This window comes from Ranitomeya imitator, chromosome 4 (assembly GCF_032444005.1).
Source record: "Ranitomeya imitator isolate aRanImi1 chromosome 4, aRanImi1.pri, whole genome shotgun sequence".
Lineage (NCBI taxonomy): Eukaryota > Metazoa > Chordata > Amphibia > Anura > Dendrobatidae > Ranitomeya > Ranitomeya imitator.
Genome location: NC_091285.1, coordinates 240,088,472 through 240,113,161, shown reverse-complemented (window position 1 = coordinate 240,113,161; position 24,690 = coordinate 240,088,472). Strand labels below are relative to the sequence as shown.

At 43.0% G+C, this 24,690-nt stretch overlaps 1 protein-coding gene across 1 annotated transcript in view; it reads left to right on the top strand.

Moving 5' to 3' along the window:
* Positions 1-24,690, top strand: part of LOC138674484 (dynein axonemal heavy chain 3-like) — a 3,367,401-nt gene that overhangs the window by 2,639,392 nt on the left and 703,319 nt on the right. The gene's annotated exons all lie outside the window — the stretch shown is intronic.

Genomic DNA, 24,690 nt, shown 5'->3' with positions numbered 1-24,690 from the left:
ATGGATGCAATTCTATAAAGGCTTTTTAATAAGAGATTAGTATGGCACTGTCACCATTACATACTGCTGCTATAGAATTCAGGCTTGATAAGATCATAGGGACATGATGTGCAGACGTCGCATTTTTCAGTGAAATGTTCACCTTCCATGAGGTATATGCTTATTTAAAATCTTACAGGGACACCGGGTTATGCTAAGCAATAAAAAGAGACTATGTAATGAAGGAATCTGCTTAAAAAAATTGGTAAAAAAAGAAAATCAACAGAAATAGAAAATTCCCCATCAAAAGTTGATAAAAAAACGCACATTTCACACATTAACTATACTATAATAACAGTTATTATATCTACTAATTAAGACAGACAATATTTTTTAAATGAAAAATATCTTTTGACGCAGCCTTGCTTCTGGCAAAAATGACATTGTTTTGCTTATAGGTTGTTTAATTACCATCAAAGGTGCAAACATAGCTATTTAAGCTAGATTATAAAGTTGTTTTTAGTGTTGAATTCATTTTAATGACATAGATAAATAAAAATCAATCAAAGCCTCATCCTAGGAGTGGAAGCTATCACTATCAACAACAGCACAATAACAGTCAACTCTAACTGAAGGTCACTGGTGATTTTTAGTTTCTACTTGCCCATAGAATGTTTACTGTAGTGCAATCCATGTTTTTTAAAACCGTAAAGAGGATTTGCAGTACTTTAGAAAAAAATTCATGTAGTTGCTAACAGAGGCAACTACTGTCTGTTGTACCCGGCTTCGGTCAGTGACTGCTCCTGCCAGAGATTCAGCTGCTCCTTGCCAACAGAGTATAAGTTTCTCTTCCTGTTGACAGGGCGGAACTACTGACGTCATGCTGATTGACAGCCAGCTTCCCCCAATTAGGCAGCGGAAGCCAGCTGTCAATCAACATGATACCAGTAGTCCCTCCCTTTCAACAGGAAGAGAAACTGCTGCTCTGCTGACAGGGAGTAACTAAATCTCTGACAGGGGCAGTCAATGACCGGCGCTGGTTAAAAGAGGCAGGTAGTTGGCTCTGTTAGCAACTATATGCCTTTTTTTCAAAGTCACAGAAATCGCCTTTAAATTGAGATGTAAAAAGTTTCTAAAATACATAACATGTTTAATATAATCCATGTACAACAATCATTTGGCAAAATTCTGAAATATTAGCTTATTAAATCTGTCTATAATGGAGCCTCCACTTGCATATCACCTAGAATAAGGTCAGGGTCTGACAGCTTGAGACCTTTGATGCCTTGCACAGAGTTTATCGATACCCACAAGTCACATGGACACAAATTTGTTCATTGAATTAACCTTTTATCCTAATTATTGATCCCTTCTAGTCAATATATTTCCAGTTTAATTGCATGTTATTATAGAAACTTTTAGCATGGCTTGCAATGAAATCAGAGTGGATTGATGACATTCAGTTATACGGATTTAGCTTAGTTTTTTAAGGCCTTTTACCCTTAAAATGCTAATTATATATATGCACATATAAATTTAAGTTCTGCAGGTTTCAAGAACCTTACATATTTTAGACAAAACGTTTAGCATTTTTCTAGAGTTCAACAACCTCGGCCAACTCAAAATAGTACCATGTGCTCATCAATTCTTTGAATTTAATCACATAAATAAAAATACACTTTAGGTTTGTAATCCCTTCAAACTTTGTGAATCAAGGTCAAAATTATATTTCTCATTCCTCCTGAGGAGAATAGAATTTATTTACATTTTATGGTTTTTAATGTTTTAATAAATCGTTGTGCAATAACTGTCTACAGGCCATTGTTTACTTAGCTTTTTGTGCTACAGAATTCCACCTGCTTTCAGGAAGTAACCAATAGTGGCTATCCTAAGCCTTATTAATTCTTGGACCTAATTTCAACCATTATTCCCCTTCTACCTATTTTATTAGTTATTTTTAGTAGTTCATAGTCATAAGGTAAGTTGTTTTCCCTTTTTTGTGACTATGCAAACATGCTTTATTCTTAACGAGTGCAATTCATAAAACAGTGCTAGTGATGGTTCTGCAGAATCTCAATCAAGTTCTTAATTTTTTTTTTGATTAGCACTACAGCCTTTTGTCGGTAAATCTCAACTTGGGAGTATAGTTATCTCCCTCGGTGTCAGTAAGCGACTGGCTGTAGGAATAGAATATAAAGCTTATGAGGTGTGTTCAAAGGAGTCTTTTAATGATTGCTGCATTGCAGTAGCAGAAGGTAGCAGAATGTGACCAAAAAAGTGACAAGAGAGAAAAATATATAAATCCGAATTCATCAAAGTGCTTAAGTCAGAAATCCGGTGTAAATTGCTTTGAAAAAATCACAATGTGGAAATGCAAAAAGATTCAACTTCAATCAGTTTTAGCTCAGATCCACCAAAATGAGTGGAGCTGGTGTAATGTGGCCAGGGCTATCATCGTGGGCGAGCTGCTGCTTCTCCATGCCCTGGCACCCCACAAATAAACAGTGTCCCAGTCCGTCAATCTTGTGCTGTGTACTCACTTTCAGGCCAAAAGCCTCTGCTGCATCCACGTCCTTTCATCCAGGATCAGCTGCACACATCAATGGACACGGGGTTCATTATAAAAAATGGAACTTTATTGAACAGTTCAGATACAACAGTCTTTAACATGCAGTTTCGGGTACAGCACCCTCCAGTTCGAGTCTCATCAATATAGTACATTTCAAGCCACTGCTTACGTTAAGCTAGGACAATCCCTACACTTAATCCTCTTGTCAGCACACCAGACTTCCAGTGGGGCCCCACAGCACTCCCAAAATCCATTACTTTTCCCTTGTGTGTTTCCCCATCTGACTTCCTCTGTATGGAAGGGAATAAGGCACACTCAGTGCCTAGTTTCTCCATTGGCCCTGGATATTGCAGGAATGTCCACAGGAAATTTGGTACTACTTTATTCTGTCAGAACGTTATGTGCGTCACATGCCTCCAGTTGACTGCCACCTGAACCTGAACTTCACACAAACCTCACTCTTTCCCTTGACTAGCTAAACCAGGAAATACTTCCCCTTTTTGCTTGATTCTTCCCTTCCCATTAGGTGCCTTCCCAAACATTAACTGTATCCTAACCTACTCCTATATCATACACACTAATAGGCCCACCACTGCCCATTTTATTATTATTATTTATTATTATTATTTATTTATATAGCACCATTGATTCCATGGTGCTGTACATGAGAAGAGGTTACATACAAGTTACAAATATCACATACAGTAAACAAACTAACAATGACAGACTGATACAGAGGGGCGAGGACCCTGCCCTTGCGGGCTTACATTCTACAGGATTATGGGGAAGGAGACAGTAGGTTGAGGGTTGCAGGAGCTCCGGTGTTGGTGAGGCGGTAGCTCCGGTGCTGGTGAGGCGGCAGCTCCGGTGTTGGTGAGGCGGTAGCTTCGATAGTGATGAGGCGGCAGCGGTGTCAGTGCAGGCTGTAGGCTTTCCTGAAGAGATGGGTTTTCAGGTTCCGTCTGAAGGATCCGACTGTGGTTGATAGTCGGACGTGTTGGGGCAGAGAGTTCCAGAGGATGGGGGATATTCGGGAGAAGTCTTGGAGGCGATTGGATGAGGAGCGAATAAGTGTGGAGGAGAGAAGGAGGTCTTGGGAGGACCGGAGAATACGTGAGGGAAGATATCGAGAGATTAGTTCAGAGATATATGGAGGAGACAGGTTGTGGATGGCTTTGTAGGTCAGTATTAGCAATTTGCCCATCAGCCATATTTTTCCTTTCTATCACTAACTAAGCCTTAAACTATGTTCTAAGATTTCCCTAAACCCTGAGCTGAGTATACCATGTTACCTTAGGCATTATCAATACAGTACCTACACAGCAGAATCAGTACTCATAACTTTATGCATTTTACATTGCATCACACACATACAAAACAACCGCAAATCAGTATTCAAACTACAATTGTTGTCTTCAGGGAAAGACAGTCCCTGTCACGCCCTTATACTAGGGTGGGATGTGAATGGAAGAAGGGAGTGGCACCCCATATCATCTAATTCATGACGAATTGTGGTATGCCTTAAGCCAGAAATCTTACTCCTGTCCCTGACTAGAGTAAGAATTGTGGTGAGGCGCATGCAGGCGCAAGCCACTGGTCACTTTCTCCTGATTCATTAAGAAGTGTGGGCCTTTAGTCTTAATGAATCAAGAGCGTCTGATTTCCATACACCCCTTCATCAAGACCAGTGTTGTTCGTATCGGTTTTGTTGAATCAGGGATATAGTTTTCAAACCAATCAAAACACATAATTTGATGCATACACTTTTTTGGCTATTTGTCACATTTTTTCTCATATATCAGATAAAATGTGTGATATATAAGCGATGCCAAGAAGCTTCTTCTCTAAGATATATTGCTAAATATATAATCTGTTGTTCATCTCTACGGCACATGATCTTGAAAAATGTCCACGGCTTTGATTATTCCATAGCTTTATAATTAGAACAAAAGGTCATGATGTGAAATGGCAAAAGCACGCAAGAGCAGAGAAAATGGAACGTCAGGAACAATATTATATTCAAACTTTAATGTTATCTTAATTTCTTTCACAGTAACTAGCTATTTGGGTTTTGTAGGAATCTAGCTAATGACTGCATGGGTGTATTAATGAGTGAAAAGCAGGATTAGACACATGATTTGTAATTAAACACTTGCTATTGTATTATTATACTCCTTAGAAGACATACCATGAACTATTTTGGGTCAACTATATGGAATCTCTGGTAATAAGCAATTCGTGATTTTCCATTCCTGCATGCACTAATGCAAGTTCAAAGAAAAACCTTTCTCCTTGACAGTGGCCTGACTCTTAGAATCCTACACGCTCTTATATATGGACTGGAAGTTAATTTCTCTCTGCATTCCTTTGACAGACTCTTGATGTAACTATCATAGAAATGCAGAGGTTCAGATTTTGGGTCCACGGTGAAAATGATGTTGGACTCTGTGAAATAGCTACTACTAAAGGTGCAGCTCAAAAAATTAGAATATCATCGAAAAGTTAATCTACTTAAGTTCTTCAAAACAAAAAGTGAAACTCATACAGTTAGGTCCATATATATTTTGACAGAGACAACATTTTTCTTATTTTGGTTATAGACATTACCACAATGAATTTTAAACAAAACAATTCTGGTGCAGTTGAAGTTCAGACTTTCAGCTTTCATTTGAGGGTATCCACATTAAAATTGGATGAAGGGTATAGGAGTTTCAGCTCCTTAACATGTGCCACCCTGTTTTTAAAAGGACTAAAAGTAATTGGACAGATTCAATAATTTTAAATAAAATGTTCATTTTTAGTACTTGGTTGAAAACCCTTTGCTGGCAATGACTGCCTGAAGTCTTGAACTCATGGACATCACCAGACGCTGTGTTTCCTCCTTTTAGATGCTCTGCTAGGCCTTCACTGCGGTGGTTTTCAGTTTCTGTTTGTTTATGGGCCTTTCTGTCTGAAGTTTAGTCTTTAACAAGTGAAATGCTGTTCAATTGGGTTGAGATCAGGTGACTGACTTGACCATTGAAGAATATTCCACTTCTTTGCTTTAATAAACTCCTGGGTTGCTTTGGCTTTATGTTTTGGGTCATTGTCCATTTGTAGTATGAAATGACGACCAATCAGTTAGGCTGCATTTGGCTGAATCTGAGCACACAGTATGGCTCTGAAGACCTCAGAATTCTTTCGGCTGCTTCTTTCCTGTGTCACATCATCAATAAACACTAGTGACCCAGTGCCACTGACAGCCATGCATGCCCAAGCCATCACACTGCCTCCGCCGTGTTTTACAGATGATGTGGTATGCTTTGGATCATGAGCTGTACCGCCCCTTTGCCATACTTTTCTCTATTTATCATTTTGGTAGAGGTTGATCTTGGCTTCATCTGTCCAAAGAATGTTCTTCCAGAACTGTGCTGCCTTTTTTAAGCAAAGTCCAGTCTAGCCTTTCTATTCTTGATGCTTATGAGTGGCTTGCACCGTGCAGTGAACCCTCTGTATTTACTTTCATGCAGTCTTCTCTTTATGGTAGATTTGGATATTGATACGCCTACCTCCTGGAGAGTGTTGTTCACTTGGTTGGCTGTTGTGAAGGGGTTTCTCTTCACCATGGACATAATTCTGCGATCATCCACCACTGTTGTCTTCCATGGGCGCCCAGGTCTTTTTGCATTGATGAGTTCACCAGTGCATTCTTTCTTTCTCAGGATGTACCAAACTGTAGATTTTTCCACTCCTAATATTGTAGCAATTTCTTGGAAGGGTTTTTTCTGTTTTCGCAGCGTAAGGAAAGCTTGTTTCACCTGCATGGAGAGCTCCTTTGACCGCATGTTTACTTCACAGCAAAACCTTCCAAATGCAAGCACCACACCTCAAATCAACTCCAGACCTTTTATCTGCTTAATTCAGAATGACATAGCGAAGGGATTGCCCACACCTGTCCATGAAATAGCCTTGGAGTCAATTGTCCAATTACTTTTGGTCCCTTTAAAAGCAGGGTGGCACATGTTAAGGAGCTGAAACTCCTAAACCCTTCATCCAATTTTAATGTGGATACCCTCAAATGAAAGCTGAAAGTCTGATCTTCAACTGCATCTGAATTGTTTTGTTTCAAATTCATTGTGGTAATGTCTATAACCAAAATTAGAAAAATGTTGTCTCTGTCCAAATATATATGGACCTAACTGTATGTTAGGTAGAGTCATTACAAACAGAGTGATCTATTTCAAGCGTTTATTTCTGCTAATGTTGATGATTATGGCTTACAGCCAATGAAAACCCAAAAGTCATTATCTCAGTAAATTAGAATGCTTTATAACAACAGATTGAAAAATGATTTTAAAATCCGAACAGTTGGCCTACTGAAATGTACGTTCATTAAATGCACTCGATACTTGGTTGGGGCTCCTTTGGCATAAACTACTGCATCAATACAGCGTGGTATGGAGGTGATCAGCCTGTGGCACTGCTGAGATGTTATAGAAGCCCAGGTTGCTTTAATAGCAACCTTCAGTTCATCTGTATTGTGGGGTCTGGTGTCTCTCATCTTCCTCTTGACAATACCCCATAGATTCTCTATGGAGTTAAGGTCAAGTGAGTTTGCTGGCCAATCACGCACAGTGATACTGTTGTTTGTAAACCAGGTATTGTTACTTTTGGCAGAGTGGACAGGTACCAAGTTCTGCTTGTATCCAGAAGAAAACCAATCAAACACAAAGAGAACATGCAAACTCCTTGCATATGTTGTCCTTGGTGGGATTTGAACCCAGGACCTCTGAGCCACCAAGCTACTCATATAATGACCGTTATTTGGTGATATATCTCACAGTAAAGTTCAGTAATACAGGTTTGATGGAAATGCAACATTTTCAGAAACTTCAGGGAAAATGTTGAATGTTTCATAAAAGTGTACAAAGAGATGCTTTTAAACAAAATGTCAGGCCACATGTTGTCTGTGTTACTGTAAGCAGCCTTTGTAGCGTGAATGAGCTACTGTACCATGAACTACAGATAGTCTGGACATGTGTCTCCTCAAGCACATCAGGAACATTATTGGTCAGCAACTGCAGTGTGATTATCAAGTGAATTAATTCCTGAGATAATCATTAAAAACCTCATTGATGCCATGTGTTTATCTGTGTGTGATGCTCATACTCGACCTCGGCTACATATATTGAATCTGTGCTGCCTGCCCTTACCGTGGATTATCTGACCACATGTTTGCCTCCATCCACCTATATGTCGTACCCATTTATTTGACCCTTTGGTCAGCTGTTGCAGACCCAGGAACTTCTCTGGAGTTGTATCTGGTGACTACCAGCAGCCAAGCTTATCCTCACCATCAAAGGTTATAACAAATGACCAGTAGTCACTTAGTTACGTCCTTAAACCCACTTACATCCAACAGCATTACAGTGTTTTATTCTTTTTTTAGTGCACATTTTCTCACACCGGTCCTATAATCAGAATGAGTCCTTATAGTTTGGCTTGAAAAAAGACCCTGCAAGATGAAAAACTTACCTGTATATATTATGCCTCTATTAAGGTAAAAATTAAATTTTCTTTAATTGTTAAAACTTTGGAAAATTAGCAGTATGAAGTGAAATATTGCGCCAGTGAAAGCACAGAAACATGAAGTAGAAGGAAACTGATACTTTAGTGTAGAGAAATTACATTGCTTGTTAAAGAAGAGAACTTTTCATTAATGAGCCCTTAAATACTAGAAATACTAATGTCTGTCAATCAGAATATTTAATTCCTCTACGACATGTGGGTATATGCCATCTGGATGGCCTCTGTATTTCTTTTTGGGTTAGGCAGGTGACATTTGATAGAGAGGTTTACTTTATTACAGAGTATTGCTCCTGACATTTTATTTTCCTCTATAACTGCAGTAGAAAAGAAGATTTTTGAAAGATTAGCCTTTTCCTCTTCTACTCCAAACATTCCACTTAGATTATATTTGAGAGGGCCAACACTTTAAGTTTGAATTTTTTAAATAGGTATACTTGAAACATATTTTTTATTCTTTTTGCTTTGTTATAAATCTGTTAGCCTTGCTACCCTTTCTGTTTTTTATTTAATCTGCTATTTTCCCTGCACTTCTTTTTCTTAGTTATTCATTAAACTAAAAATATCCTTTTACTTTTGGACATAGTAATATCATGTAATTTTTACATTTTCATAACTTACTGTAAAGGGAGTAATAAGAGCTAATGTCACAAGATTGTATTGCAAAGAAAGTGAATGTTGTTGCTTTATTCAACTCAGGCTACGAGAGCTATGAAAGCATTCTTAATCCACCTGTCGAAACAAACTCCACTTGTGCACATCCACTTGGTCACCGTACTCTACAGAGAAATCTCATAAATGTAACATGCTTTCCAGGCCTGAAGCATTTATGGTACACTCTCTTCTGTGGGCAAAGTCTAACTGACAAGAATTGGGAATGCACTGGACATGGGTGAGATATGGTATAGATTACAATGAAGAGAGTGGGGGTCATTATCCTCTTCATCTACTGACTGTTGGGCTCACATGACCTCTTCCTCCTCATCCTCCTCCATTTGTACCTCGGCTCCTGCACCTCCATTAACATTTTGTCTGGTACCATGAGCCCCCCTTGATTGCTGTAATCCACCATCCCATGGCACCCACCTGTGCGACGACAGTCTGAAAATTAGATATATTGTTATCTCTTCCACATCCTCCTGTGCTTCCTCCTCTTCTTCTGGAACCACCACCTACTCACGCAGACTAATCAAAGTGTGCTCCAGCATCTAGATGACCGGAATAGTGATACTGATTTCTCCAAATTCTCAGACCTGCCTATTAACCTCCTGCCAACTGCCTTTTGGATGAATCTATCTGTTGCAATATGCATTAAAACATATTGCACATCATATCGCGCAGCATATTGTACATTCATCATTCCAAAATGCCTGTGGTTCCTCTGCCTTTCTCTATGTGCTGCTTTGGTCTGTCCTCTTCAACCTGTGGTTTTCAGTGTGCCCAATTTCTTGCTCTATTACAGTGGGGAAAATAAGTAGTTGATACACTGCTGATTTTGCAAGTCTTCGTATCTTCAAAGAAAGCAGAGGTCTGTAATATTTATCGTAGGTACACTTCATCTGTGAGAGACCGAATCTAAAAATGAAAACCAGAGAATCACATTTTATGATTTTTTAATAATTAAATTGCATTTTATTCCATGAAATAAGTATGTGATAACCTACCAACCAGCAAGAATTCTGGCTCTCACAGACCTGTTAGTTTTTCTTCAACAAAGTCTCCTACTCTGCACTCATTACTTGTATTAATTGCACCTGTTTGAACTCGTTATCTGTATAAAAGACCCCTGTCGAGAAACTTAAGCCATCATACTTTAACCTCTCCACCATGGCCAAGACCAAAGAGCTGTCTAAGGACACCAGGTACAAAATTGTAGAGCTGGACAAGGCTAGGATGGGCTACAGGACAATATGTGAGCAGCTTGATGAGAAGGCAACAACTGCTGGCACAATATTACAAAATCAGGAAACACAAGATGACTGTTAATCGTCCTTAGACTGGGGCTACATGCAAGATCTTGCCTCGTGGAGTAAGGATCTTTTCTAGAAAGGTCAGAAATCAGCTAAGAACCATACTGGAGGACGTGGTGAATGACCTGAAGAGAGCTGGTACCATATTCTCAAAACATTACCATTAGTAAAACACTACACTGTCATGGAATAAAAGCAGGCCCCTGCTCACACCAGCACATGTCCAGGCCCATTTGAAGTTTGCTAATGATCATCTGGATTATCCAGAGGAAGCATGGGATACGGTCAAGTAGTAAGAAGAGACCAAAATAAAACTTTTTGGTATCAACTTCACTTGGAGGAAGAAGACGGATGAGTACAACTCAAGAACATCATCCCAACCATGTAGTATATTGCAGGAAACATCATACTTTGGGGGTGCTTTTCTGCAAAGGAGACAGGACAACTGAATGGTATTGAAGGGAGGATGGATGGGTCATGTATTGCGAGATTTTGATCAGCAACCTCCTTCCCTAAGTAAGAACATTGAACATGGGTCATGCTGAGTCTTCCAGCATGACAATGAAATAATATATAGCAAAAAAAGGGGTTTTTAACCACTCAAATAAGGACAAAGTTGGGTACCCAAAATATTGTTCAAAATAGCAAAGGGAAACCTAAAACATAACATTTAATTAACATTATTTAAAAACAGAACGACACAACACTCAAAGACAAACTTGTGCATTAACCAAAGTTAATTGGACAAAGTACTGATAAATAGTGTTGAGCATTCCGATACCGCAAGTATCGGGTATCGGCCGATACTTGCGGTATCGGAATTCCGATACCGAGTTCCGATACTTTTGTGGTATCGGGTATCGGATCCATAGTGAGGTGTAAAATAAAGAATTAAAATAAAAAATATTGATATATTCACCTCTCCGGCGGCCCCTGGACATCACCGCGGGTAACCGGCAGGCTTCTTTGTTTAAAATGAGCGCGTTTAGGACCTGAGGAATGACGTCGCGGCTTCTGATTGGTCGCGTGCCGCCCATGTGACCGCCACGCGACCAATCAGAAGCCGCATTCTAGGAATTTAGGACCTGAGGAATGACGTCGCGGCTTCTGATTGGTCGCGTGGCGGTCACATGGATGGCACGCGACCAATCAGAAGCCGCGACGTCATTCCTCAGGTCCTAAACGCGCTCATTTTAAACAAAGAAGCCTGCCGGTTACCCGCGGTGATATCCAGGGGCCGCCGGAGAGGTGAATATATCAATATTTTTTATTTTAATTCTTTATTTTACACATTAATATGGATCCCAGGGCCTGAAGGAGAGTTTCCTCTCCTTCAGACCCTGGGAACCATCAGGATACCTTCCGATACTTGGTGTCCCATTGACTTGTATTGGTATCGGATATCGGTATCGGCGATATCCGATACTTTTAGGGTATCGGCCGATACTATCTGATACCGATACTTTCAAGTATCGGACGGTATCGCTCAACACTACTGATAAACAGTCCAGAGGAAAATGCTCATTAGACAAATTTGTTCACTGCACAGCCCTTAAGGTTGTTATTCAAACATACACCTTTTCGGTAAAGCAGAGAGTCCAAATATATACAAAAGGTGTTATTGTCAATAAAGAAGAAATAAACCACCTATAAGGTGATGAATCAACACTACTGATGATCACCAGTACAGTGCTTTAAGTACAAGGAGGCACATAAAAATTTTTTTAGAACGATCTCACCCAATTATGATGATGCCGCATGCTGAAATGTGTCCTCCATATCTGAACAAGAATCCAATGGGTCAATTTCCACTTCTTGGATTCATTGAACTCAAAGACCACCTCCTGTGTTCTGGACCACCTCCCTACGCATTTCATCCCAGAGAGGAATCATCATTGGACAGGGTAGTCAGTCCGTGGTCATAATAATGATGGCATGCTCAACCGAGATAAAGATCTCCAGGGAGCCTCTCATGAGTTGTATCCAAAATGGCATCTCTTAAATAAGGTACTCATATCAGGGGTAATGCCCACCCATCAAAAACAGCTGATCCACAGCCTATCAGACATCAGCTTACAGCCGATACTCAGTGATTTAACTAACCTCATTGGTGATTCAAGGTTGCAGTCTCTAAAGCGCTACGTATCGCACATGAGGTGCATGCTGAAAATGGCCCCGTCGTATGCAAATTTGCTCCTGGGCTAGTGGGAGGAAACTGTAGTCTTCGGTGATAAAGGTACAGTGAACAATGACAGAGCCCTGCTGTGGCTCAGATTTATTGATGATGTGTTCGTGGTATGGAAAGGGACTGGTGAATCTTTTTCAAGTTTTGTTAATAGTCTGAATTCCAATGATCTTGATACTTCTTTCACATTTGAATGGGACCCCTTGAAACTCCCTTTTTTGGATGTAATGATTGAGAGGATGCCTGATGGCTCCCTTGGCACCAGTGTCCACAGGAAATCCAGCTGTTTTTGATGGGTGGGCAGATATGGGGGACACTGTCCCTCTATTGAGATGCATTAATACTTTGGGCCACCTGTACTGTTATGAACTGGTGGTTAGGACAATAATGGACCTGGTGGTTAAGAGCACACGGAATGACCTGATAGTTACTAATAACACAGAACAAGCTCTGAGACGTGGGAACTCTGCTGACCGCAATCCCTAATCCTATCACACACACTAGAAATAGCCGTGGATTGCTCCTAACGCTCCCTATGCAACTCATCACAGCCTAAGGAACTAGCTAGCCCTAAAGATAGAAAAATAAAGCCTACCTTGCCTCAGAGAAATTCCCCAAAGGAAAAGGCAGCCCACTGTTGTGAATTCTGTGGCTGAATTCACTCCTGTGGTCACAAGTGGTACTGCAGCTTCTGAGCTTCCTCCCTCAGGTGTTCTGGTGAGCTCGTTAACTGCTTCATTACTTAACTCCGCCTGATGCTGCTATCCTTGCTCCTTGTCAATGTTTCAGTGTTGGATCTGAGCTTCTCCTGATTGTTCCTGTGACCTGCTGCTCTGTATAGCTAAGTGCTTTTTGCTTTTTTGTTGCTTTTTTTCTGTCCAGCTTGTCTTTTGTTTTGCTGGAAGCTCTGAGACGCAAAGGGTGTACCGCCGTGCCGTTAGTTCGGCACGGTGGGTTTTTTTTTTGCCCCCTTTGCGTGGTTTTGCTTTAGGGTTTTTTGTAGACTGCAAAGTTCGCTTTACTGTCCACGTTCTGTCCTAGAATATCGGGCCCCACTTTGCTGAATCTATTTCATCCCTACGTTTTGTCTTTTCATCTTACTCACAGTCATTATATGTGGGGGGCTGCCTTTTCCTTTGGGGAATTTCTCTGGGGCAAGTCAGGCCTATTTTTCTATCTTCAGGCTAGCTAGTTTCTTAGGCTGTGCCGAGTTGCCTAGGTAGTTGTTAGGCGCAATCCACAGCCGCTTTTAGCTGTGTTTAGGATAGGATCAGGTGTGCAGTCTACAGAGTTTCCACGTCTCAGAGCTCATTCTTGTATTTTTGGGTATTTGTCAGATCACTGTGTGCGCTCTGATCGCTAAGCACACTGTGTTTCTGGATTGCTTTCATAACACCTGTCATTAGCAAACATAACAGTACAAGGAGCCCAACTAATGATTCTCAATAGAGGGAAAGAAAAAGTTCTGACATCATTTTTTTTTTTTTTTTCTGCTCTGTGTTCACTTTTTTTTTTCCCCCTAGACATTTGGGTGATTCTGGACACAGGTGTGGACATGGATATTCAGGGTCTGTGCTCTTCAATGGATAATCTCGTTATAAATGTACAAAAAATTCAAGATACTATTGATCAGAAATCTATGTTAGAACCAAGAATTCCTATTCCTGATTTGTTTTTTGGAGATAGAACTAAGTTTCTAAGTTTCAAAAATAATTGTAAGCTATTTCTGGCCTTGAAACCTCATTCTTCTGGTAATCCTATTCAACAGGTTTTGATTATTATTTCTTTTTTGCGCGGCGACCCTCAAGACTGGGCATTTTCTCTTGCGCCAGGAGACCCTGCATTGAGTAGTGTCGATGCGTTTTTCCTGGCGCTCGGATTGCTGTACGATGAGCCTAATTCAGTGGATCAGGCTGAGAAAAATTTGCTGGCTTTGTGCCAGGGTCAGGATGATATAGAAGTATATTGTCAGAAATTTAGGAAATGGTCAGTACTCACTCAGTGGAATGAATCTGCGCTGGCAGCTTTGTTCAGAAAGGGTCTCTCTGAGGCTCTTAAGGATGTCATGGTGGGATTTCCTATGCCTGCTGGTTTGAATGAGTCTTTGTCTTTGGCCATTCAGATCGGTCGACGCTTGCGCGAGCGTAAATCTGTGCACCATTTGGCGGTACTGCCTGAGGTTAAACCTGAGCCTATGCAGTGCGATAGGACTATGACTAGAGTTGAACGGCAGGAATACAGACGTCTGAATGGTCTGTGTTTCTACTGTGGTGATTCCACTCATGCTATTTCTGATTGTCCTAAACGCACTAAGCGGTCCGCTAGGTCTGCCGTCATTGGTACTGTACAGTCCAAATTCCTTCTGTCCATTACCTTGATATGCTCTTTGTCGTCATTTTCTGTCATGGCGTTTGTGGATTCGGGCGCTGCCCTGAATCTGATGGATTTGGATTATGCTAAACGTTGTGGGTTTTTCTTGGAGCCTTTGCGGTGTCCTATTCCATTGAGAGGAATTGATGCTACACCTTTGGCCAAGAATAAACCTCAATACTGGGCCCAGCTGACCATGTGCATGGCTCCTGCACATCAGGAAGTTATTCGCTTTCTGGTGTTGCATAATCTGCATGATGTGGTCGTGTTGGGGTTGCCATGGCTACAAACCCATATTTCCAGTATTGGATTGGAATTCCATGTCGGTATCCAGCTGGGGTTGTCAGGGGGTACATGGTGATGTTCCATTTTTGTCGATTTCGTCATCCACCCCTTCTGAGGTCCCAGAGTTCTTGTCTGATTATCAGGATGTATTTGAAGAGCCCAAGTCCGATGCTCTACCTCCGCATAGGGATTGTGATTGTGCTATCAATTTGATTCCTGGTAGTAAATTCCCTAAAGGTCGATTATTTAATTTATCCGTGCCCGAACACGCCGCTATGCGCAGTTATGTGAAGGAATCCCTGGAGAAGGGACATATTCGCCCATCGTCATCACCACTGGGAGCAGGGTTCTTCTTTGTAGCCAAGAAGGATGGTTCGCTGAGACCGTGTATTGATTACCGCCTTCTTAATAAGATCACTGTTAAATTTCAGTATCCCTTGCCATTGTTATCTGACTTGTTTGCTCGGATTAAGGGGGCTAGTTGGTTCACTAAGATAGATCTTCGTGGTGCGTATAATCTGGTGAGAATCAGGCAAGGAGATGAATGGAAAACTGCATTCAATACGCCCGAGGGTCATTTTGAGTATCTAGTAATGCCGTTCGGACTTGCCAATGCTCCATCTGTGTTTCAGTCTTTTATGCATGACATCTTCCGTGAGTATCTGGATAAATTCCTGATTGTTTACTTGGATGACATTTTGATCTTCTCTGATGATTGGGAGTCTCATGTGAAGCAGGTCAGAATGGTTTTTCAGGTCCTGCGTGCTAACTCTTTGTTTGTGAAGGGATCAAAGTGTCTCTTCGGTGTGCAGAAAGTTTCATTTTTGGGGTTCATCTTTACCCCTTCTACTATCGAGATGGATCCAGTTAAGGTCCAAGCCATCCAGGATTGGATTCAGCCGACATCTCTGAAAAGTCTGCAAAAGTTCCTGGGCTTTGCTAATTTTTATCGTCGCTTCATCTGTAATTTTTCTAGCATTGCCAAACCATTGACCGATTTGACCAAGAAGGGTGCTGATTTGGTTAATTGGTCTTCTGCTGCTGTGGAAGCTTTTCAGGAGTTGAAGCGTCGTTTTTGTTCTGCCCCTGTGTTGTGTCAGCCAGATGTTTCTCTTCCGTTCCAGGTCGAGGTTGATGCTTCTGAGATTGGAGCAGGGGCTGTTTTGTCACAGAGAGGTTCTGATTGCTCAGTGATGAAACCATGTGCTTTCTTTTCCAGGAAGTTTTCGCCCGCTGAGCGTAATTATGATGTGGGCAATCGAGAGTTGCTGGCCATGAAGTGGGCATTCGAGGAGTGGCGTCATTGGCTTGAAGGAGCTAAGCATCGCGTGGTGGTATTGACTGATCATAAGAACTTGACTTATCTCGAGTCTGCCAAGCGCTTGAATCCTAGACAGGCCCGTTGGTCGTTATTTTTTGCCCGCTTCGACTTTGTGATTTCGTACCTTCCGGGCTCTAAAAATGTGAAGGCGGATGCTCTGTCTAGGAGTTTTGTGCCCGACTCTCCGGGTTTATCTGAGCCAGCGGGTATCCTCAAGGAAGGAGTCATTGTGTCTGCCATCTCCCCTGATTTGCGGCGGGTGCTGCAAAAATTTCAGGCGAATAAACCTGATCGTTGTCCAGCAGAGAAACTGTTCGTCCCTGATAGGTGGACTAATAAACTTATCTCTGAACTTCATTGTTCGGTGTTGGCTGGTCATCCTGGAATCTTTGGTACCAGAGAGTTAGTGGCTAGATCCTTCTGGTGGCCATCTCTGTCACGGGATGTACGTACTTTTGTGCAGTCCTGTGGGATTTGTGCTAGGGCTAAGCCCTGCTGTTCTCGTGCCAGTGGGTTGCTTTTGCCCTTGCCGGTCCCAAAGAGGCCTTGGACACATATTTCGATGGATTTCATTTCTGACCTTCCCGTTTCTCAAAAGATGTCAGTCATTTGGGTGGTCTGTGATCGCTTTTCTAAAATGGTCCATCTGGTGCCCTTGGCTAAATTGCCTTCCTCCTCTGATTTGGTGCCTTTGTTCTTTCAGCATGTGGTTCGGTTGCATGGCATTCCTGAGAATATTGTTTCTGACAGAGGTTCCCAGTTTGTTTCAAGGTTTTGGCGAGCCTTTTGTGGTAGGATGGGCATTGACCTATCCTTTTCCTCGGCTTTCGATCCTCAGACTAATGGCCAGACCGAACGAACCAATCAGACCTTGGAAACATATCTGAGATGTTTTGTTTCTGCAGACCAGGATGATTGGGTGTCCTTTTTGCCGTTGGCTGAGTTCGCCCTTAATAATCGGGCCAGCTCGGCTACCTTGGTTTCTCCATTTTTTTGCAATTCTGGGTTCCATCCTCGTTTCTCTTCAGGACAGGTTGAGTCTTCGGACTGTCCTGGTGTGGATTCTGTGGTGGATAGGTTGCAGCAGATCTGGACTCAGGTAGTGGACAATTTGATCTTGTCCCAGGAGAAAGCTCAACTTTTCGCTAATCGCAGACGCCGTGTGGGTCCCCGACTTCGTGTTGGGGATCTGGTTTGGTTATCTTCTCGTCATATTCCTATGAAGGTTTCCTCTCCTAAATTTAAACCTCGTTTTATTGGTCCGTATAGGATTTCTGAGGTTCTCAATCCTGTGTCTTTTCGTTTGACCCTCCCAGACTCCTTTTCCATACATAATGTATTCCATAGGTCGTTGTTGCGGAGATACGTGGCACCTATGGTTCCATCTGTTGAGCCTCCTGCCCCGGTTTTGGTGGAGGGGGAATTGGAGTATATTGTGGAGAAGATTTTGGATTCTCGTGTTTCTAGACGGAAACTCCAGTATCTGGTTAAATGGAAGGGTTATGCTCAGGAAGATAATTCCTGGGTTTTTGCCTCTGATGTTCATGCTTCCGATCTTGTTCGTGCCTTTCATGCGGCTCATCCTGGTCGGCCTGGGGGCTCTGGTGAGGGTTCGGTGACCCCTCCTCAAGGGGGGGGTACTGTTGTGAATTCTGTGGCTGAATTCACTCCTGTGGTCACAAGTGGTACTGCAGCTTCTGAGCTTCCTCCCTCAGGTGTTCTGGTGAGCTCGTTAACTGCTTCATTACTTAACTCCGCCTGATGCTGCTATCCTTGCTCCTTGTCAATGTTTCAGTGTTGGATCTGAGCTTCTCCTGATTGTTCCTGTGACCTGCTGCTCTGTATAGCTAAGTGCTTTTTGCTTTTTTGTTGCTTTTTTTCTGTCCAGCTTGTCTTTTGTTTTGCTGGAAGCTCTGAGACGCAAAGGGTGTACCGCCGTGCCCTTAGTTCGGCACGGTGGGTTTTTTTTTTGCCCCCTTTGCGTGGTTTTGCTTTAGGGTTTTTTGTAGACTGCAAAGTTCGCTTTACTGTCCTCGCTCTGTCCTAGAATATCGGGCCCCACTTTGCTGAATCTATTTCATCCCTACGTTTTGTCTTTTCATCTTACTCACAGTCATTATATGTGGGGGGCTGCCTTTTCCTTTGGGGAATTTCTCTGGGGCAAGTCAGGCCTATTTTTCTATCTTCAGGCTAGCTAGTTTCTTAGGCTGTGCCGAGTTGCCTAGGTAGTTGTTAGGCGCAATCCACAGCCGCTTTTAGTTGTGTTTAGGATAGGATCAGGTGTGCAGTCTACAGAGTTTCCACGTCTCAGAGCTCGTTCTTGTATTTTTGGGTATTTGTCAGATCACTGTGTGCGCTCTGATCGCTAAGCACACTGTGTTTCTGGATTGCTTTCATAACACCTGTCATTAGCAAACATAACAGTACAAGGAGCCCAACTAATGATTCTCAATAGAGGGAAAGAAAAAGTTCTGACATCATTTTTTTTTTTTTTTTCTGCTCTGTGTTCACTTTTTTTTTTTCCCCTAGACATTTGGGTGATTCTGGACACAGGTGTGGACATGGATATTCAGGGTCTGTGCTCTTCAATGGATAATCTCGTTATAAATGTACAAAAAATTCAAGATACTATTGATCAGAAATCTATGTTAGAACCAAGAATTCCTATTCCTGATTTGTTTTTTGGAGATAGAACTAAGTTTCTAAGTTTCAAAAATAATTGTAAGCTATTTCTGGCCTTGAAACCTCATTCTTCTGGTAAACCTATTCAACAGGTTTTGATTATTATTTCTTTTTTGCGCGGCGACCCTCAAGACTGGGCATTTTCTCTTGCGCCAGGAGACCCTGCATTGAGTAGTGTCGATGCGTTTTTCCTGGCGCTCGGATTGCTGTACGATGAGCCTAATTCAGTGGATCAGGCTGAGAAAAATTTGCTGGCTTTGTGCCAGGGTCAGGATGATATAGAAGTATATTGTCAGAAATTTAGGTAATGGTCAGTACTCACTCAGTGGAATGAATCTGCGCTGGCAGCTTTGTTCAGAAAGGGTCTCTCTGAGGCTCTTAAGGATGTCATGGTGGGATTTCCTATGCCTGCTGGTTTGAATGAGTCTTTGTCTTTGGCCATTCAGATCGGTCAACGCTTGCGCGAGCGTAAATCTGTGCACCATTTGGCGGTACTGCCTGAGGTTAAACCTGAGCCTATGCAGTGCGATAGGACTATGACTAGAGTTGAACGGCAGGAATACAGACGTCTGAATGGTCTGTGTTTCTACTGTGGTGATTCCACTCATGCTATTTCTGATTGTCCTAAACGCACTAAGCGGTCCGCTAGGTCTGCCGTCATTGGTACTGTACAGTCCAAATTCCTTCTGTCCATTACCTTGATATGCTCTTTGTCGTCATTTTCTGTCATGGCGTTTGTGGATTCGGGCGCTGCCCTGAATCTGATGGATTTGGATTATGCTAAACGTTGTGGGTTTTTCTTGGAGCCTTTGCGGTGTCCTATTCCATTGAGAGGAATTGATGCTACACCTTTGGCCAAGAATAAACCTCAATACTGGGCCCAGCTGACCATGTGCATGGCTCCTGCACATCAGGAAGTTATTCGCTTTCTGGTGTTGCATAATCTGCATGATGTGGTCGTGTTGGGGTTGCCATGGCTACAAACCCATAATCCAGTATTGGATTGGAATTCCATGTCGGTATCCAGCTGGGGTTGTCAGGGGGTACATGGTGATGTTCCATTTTTGTCGATTTCGTCATCCACCCCTTCTGAGGTCCCAGAGTTCTTGTCTGATTATCAGGATGTATTTGAAGAGCCCAAGTCCGATGCTCTACCTCCGCATAGGGATTGTGATTGTGCTATCAATTTGATTCCTGGTAGTAAATTCCCTAAAGGTCGATTATTTAATTTATCCGTGCCCGAACACGCCGCTATGCGCAGTTATGTGAAGGAATCCCTGGAGAAGGGACATATTCGCCCATCGTCATCACCACTGGGAGCAGGGTTCTTCTTTGTAGCCAAGAAGGATGGTTCGCTGAGACCGTGTATTGATTACCGCCTTCTTAATAAGATCACTGTTAAATTTCAGTATCCCTTGCCATTGTTATCTGACTTGTTTGCTCGGATTAAGGGGGCTAGTTGGTTCACTAAGATAGATCTTCGTGGTGCGTATAATCTGGTGAGAATCAGGCAAGGAGATGAATGGAAAACTGCATTCAATACGCCCGAGGGTCATTTTGAGTATCTAGTGATGCCGTTCGGACTTGCCAATGCTCCATCTGTGTTTCAGTCTTTTATGCATGACATCTTCCGTGAGTATCTGGATAAATTCCTGATTGTTTACTTGGATGACATTTTGATCTTCTCTGATGATTGGGAGTCTCATGTGAAGCAGGTCAGAATGGTTTTTCAGGTCCTGCATGCTAACTCTTTGTTTGTGAAGGGATCAAAGTGTCTCTTCGGTGTGCAGAAAGTTTCATTTTTGGGGTTCATCTTTACCCCTTCTACTATCGAGATGGATCCAGTTAAGGTCCAAGCCATCCAGGATTGGATTCAGCCGACATCTCTGAAAAGTCTGCAAAAGTTCCTGGGCTTTGCTAATTTTTATCGTCGCTTCATCTGTAATTTTTCTAGCATTGCCAAACCATTGACCGATTTGACCAAGAAGGGTGCTGATTTGGTTAATTGGTCTTCTGCTGCTGTGGAAGCTTTTCAGGAGTTGAAGCGTCGTTTTTGTTCTGCCCCTGTGTTGTGTCAGCCAGATGTTTCTCTTCCGTTCCAGGTCGAGGTTGATGCTTCTGAGATTGGAGCAGGGGCTGTTTTGTCACAGAGAGGTTCTGATTGCTCAGTGATGAAACCATGTGCTTTCTTTTCCAGGAAGTTTTCGCCCGCTGAGCGTAATTATGATGTGGGCAATCGAGAGTTGCTGGCCATGAAGTGGGCATTCGAGGAGTGGCGTCATTGGCTTGAAGGAGCTAAGCATCGCGTGGTGGTATTGACTGATCATAAGAACTTGACTTATCTCGAGTCTGCCAAGCGCTTGAATCCTAGACAGGCCCGTTGGTCGTTATTTTTTGCCCGCTTCGACTTTGTGATTTCGTACCTTCCGGGCTCTAAAAATGTGAAGGCGGATGCTCTGTCTAGGAGTTTTGTGCCCGACTCTCCGGGTTTATCTGAGCCAGCGGGTATCCTCAAGGAAGGAGTCATTGTGTCTGCCATCTCCCCTGATTTGCGGCGGGTGCTGCAAAAATTTCAGGCGAATAAACCTGATCGTTGTCCAGCAGAGAAACTGTTCGTCCCTGATAGGTGGACTAATAAACTTATCTCTGAACTTCATTGTTCGGTGTTGGCTGGTCATCCTGGAATCTTTGGTACCAGAGAGTTAGTGGCTAGATCCTTCTGGTGGCCATCTCTGTCACGGGATGTACGTACTTTTGTGCAGTCCTGTGGGATTTGTGCTAGGGCTAAGCCCTGCTGTTCTCGTGCCAGTGGGTTGCTTTTGCCCTTGCCGGTCCCAAAGAGGCCTTGGACACATATTTCGATGGATTTCATTTCTGACCTTCCCGTTTCTCAAAAGATGTCAGTCATTTGGGTGGTCTGTGATCGCTTTTCTAAAATGGTCCATCTGGTGCCCTTGGCTAAATTGCCTTCCTCCTCTGATTTGGTACCTTTGTTCTTTCAGCATGTGGTTCGGTTGCATGGCATTCCTGAGAATATTGTTTCTGACAGAGGTTCCCAGTTTGTTTCAAGGTTTTGGCGAGCCTTTTGTGGTAGGATGGGCATTGACCTATCCTTTTCCTCGGCTTTCGATCCTCAGACTAATGGCCAGACCGAACGAACCAATCAGACCTTGGAAACATATCTGAGATGTTTTGTTTCTGCAGACCAGGATGATTGGGTGTCCTTTTTGCCGTTGGCTGAGTTCGCCCTTAATAATCGGGCCAGCTCGGCTACCTTGGTTTCTCCATTTTTTTGCAATTCTGGGTTCCATCCTCGTTTCTCTTCAGGACAGGTTGAGTCTTCGGACTGTCCTGGTGTGGATTCTGTGGTGGATAGGTTGCAGCAGATCTGGACTCAGGTAGTGGACAATTTGATCTTGTCCCAGGAGAAAGCTCAACTTTTCGCTAATCGCAGACGCCGTGTGGGTCACCGACTTCGTGTTGGGGATCTGGTTTGGTTATCTTCTCGTCATATTCCTATGAAGGTTTCCTCTCCTAAATTTAAACCTCGTTTTATTGGTCCGTATAGGATTTCTGAGGTTCTCAATCCTGTGTCTTTTCGTTTGACCCTCCCAGACTCCTTTTCCATACATAATGTATTCCATAGGTCGTTGTTGCGGAGATACGTGGCACCTATGGTTCCATCTATTGAGCCTCCTGCCCCGGTTTTGGTGGAGGGGGAATTGGAGTATATTGTGGAGAAGATTTTGGATTCTCGTGTTTCTAGACGGAAACTCCAGTATCTGGTTAAATGGAAGGGTTATGCTCAGGAAGATAATTCCTGGGTTTTTGCCTCTGATGTTCATGCTTCCGATCTTGTTCGTGCCTTTCATGCGGCTCATCCTGGTCGGCCTGGGGGCTCTGGTGAGGGTTCGGTGACCCCTCCTCAAGGTGGGGGGTACTGTTGTGAATTCTGTGGCTGAATTCACTCCTGTGGTCACAAGTGGTACTGCAGCTTCTGAGCTTCCTCCCTCAGGTGTTCTGGTTAGCTCGTTAACTGCTTCATTACTTAACTCCGCCTGATGCTGCTATCCTTGCTCCTTGTCAATGTTTCAGTGTTGGATCTGAGCTTCTCCTGATTGTTCCTGTGACCTGCTGCTCTGTATAGCTAAGTGCTTTTTGCTTTTTTGTTGCTTTTTTTCTGTCCAGCTTGTCTTTTGTTTTGCTGGAAGCTCTGAGACGCAAAGGGTGTACCGCCGTGCCGTTAGTTCGGCACGGTGGGTTTTTTTTTGCCCCCTTTGCGTGGTTTTGCTTTAGGGTTTTTTGTAGACTGCAAAGTTCGCTTTACTGTCCTCGCTCTGTCCTAGAATATCGGGCCCCACTTTGCTGAATCTATTTCATCCCTACGTTTTGTCTTTTCATCTTACTCACAGTCATTATATGTGGGGGGCTGCCTTTTCCTTTGGGGAATTTCTCTGGGGCAAGTCAGGCCTATTTTTCTATCTTCAGGCTAGCTAGTTTCTTAGGCTGTGCCGAGTTGCCTAGGTAGTTGTTAGGCGCAATCCACAGCCGCTTTTAGTTGTGTTTAGGATAGGATCAGGTGTGCAGTCTACAGAGTTTCCACGTCTCAGAGCTCGTTCTTGTATTTTTGGGTATTTGTCAGATCACTGTGTGCGCTCTGATCGCTAAGCACACTGTGTTTCTGGATTGCTTTCATAACACCTGTCATTAGCAAACATAACAGCCCCCCACATATAATGACTGTGAGTTAAGATGAAAATTACAAACACAGAGATGAAATAGATTTAGCAAAGTGAGGCCCGACTTACTGAACAGACAAAGGATAGGAAAGGTAACTTTACGGTCAGCACAAAAACTACAAAAAGACCACGCAGAGGGCGCAAAAAGACCCTCCGCACCGACTCACGGTGCGGAGGCGCTCCCTCTGCGTCCCAGAGCTTCCAGCAAGCAAGACAAAAATCAAAATAGCAAGCTGGACAGAAAAATAGCAAACAAGGGAAAAACAAGCAGGAACTTAGCTTCTGCTGGGAAGACAGGTCACAAGAACGATCCAGGAGCGAACTAGACCAATACTGGAACATTGACAGGTGGCATGGAGCAATGATCTAAGTGGAGTTGAATAGCGCAGCCAGCTAACGAATTAACCTCGTCACCTGTGGAAGGAAACTCAGAAGCTGCAGCCCCACTCACAACCACCAGAGGAAGCCCATGGACAGAACCAGCCGAAGTACCATTCATGACCACAGGAGGGAGTTTGACAACAGAATTCACAACAGTACCCCCCTTGAGGAGGGGTCACCGAACCCTCACCAAAGCCCCCAGGCCGACCAGGATGAGCCAAATGAAAGGCACGAACCAGACCGGCAGCATGAACATCAGAGGCAAAGACCCAGGAATTATCTTCCTGACCATAACCCTTCAACTTGACCAGGTACTGGAGTTTCCGTCTCGAAATACGAGAATCCAAAATCTTCTCCACCACATACTCCAACTCCCCCTCAACCAACACCGGGGCAGGAGGATCAACGGATGGAACCACAGGTGCCACGTATCTCCGCAACAACGACCTATGGAATACATTATGGATGGCAAAAGAAGCTGGAAGGGTCAAACGAAATGACACAGGATTGAGAACCTCAGAAATCTTATACGGACCAATGAAACGAGGCTTAAACTTAGGAGAGGAAACCTTCATAGGAACATAACGAGACGACAACCAAACCAAATCCCCAACACGAAGTCGGGGACCCACACAGCGCCGGCG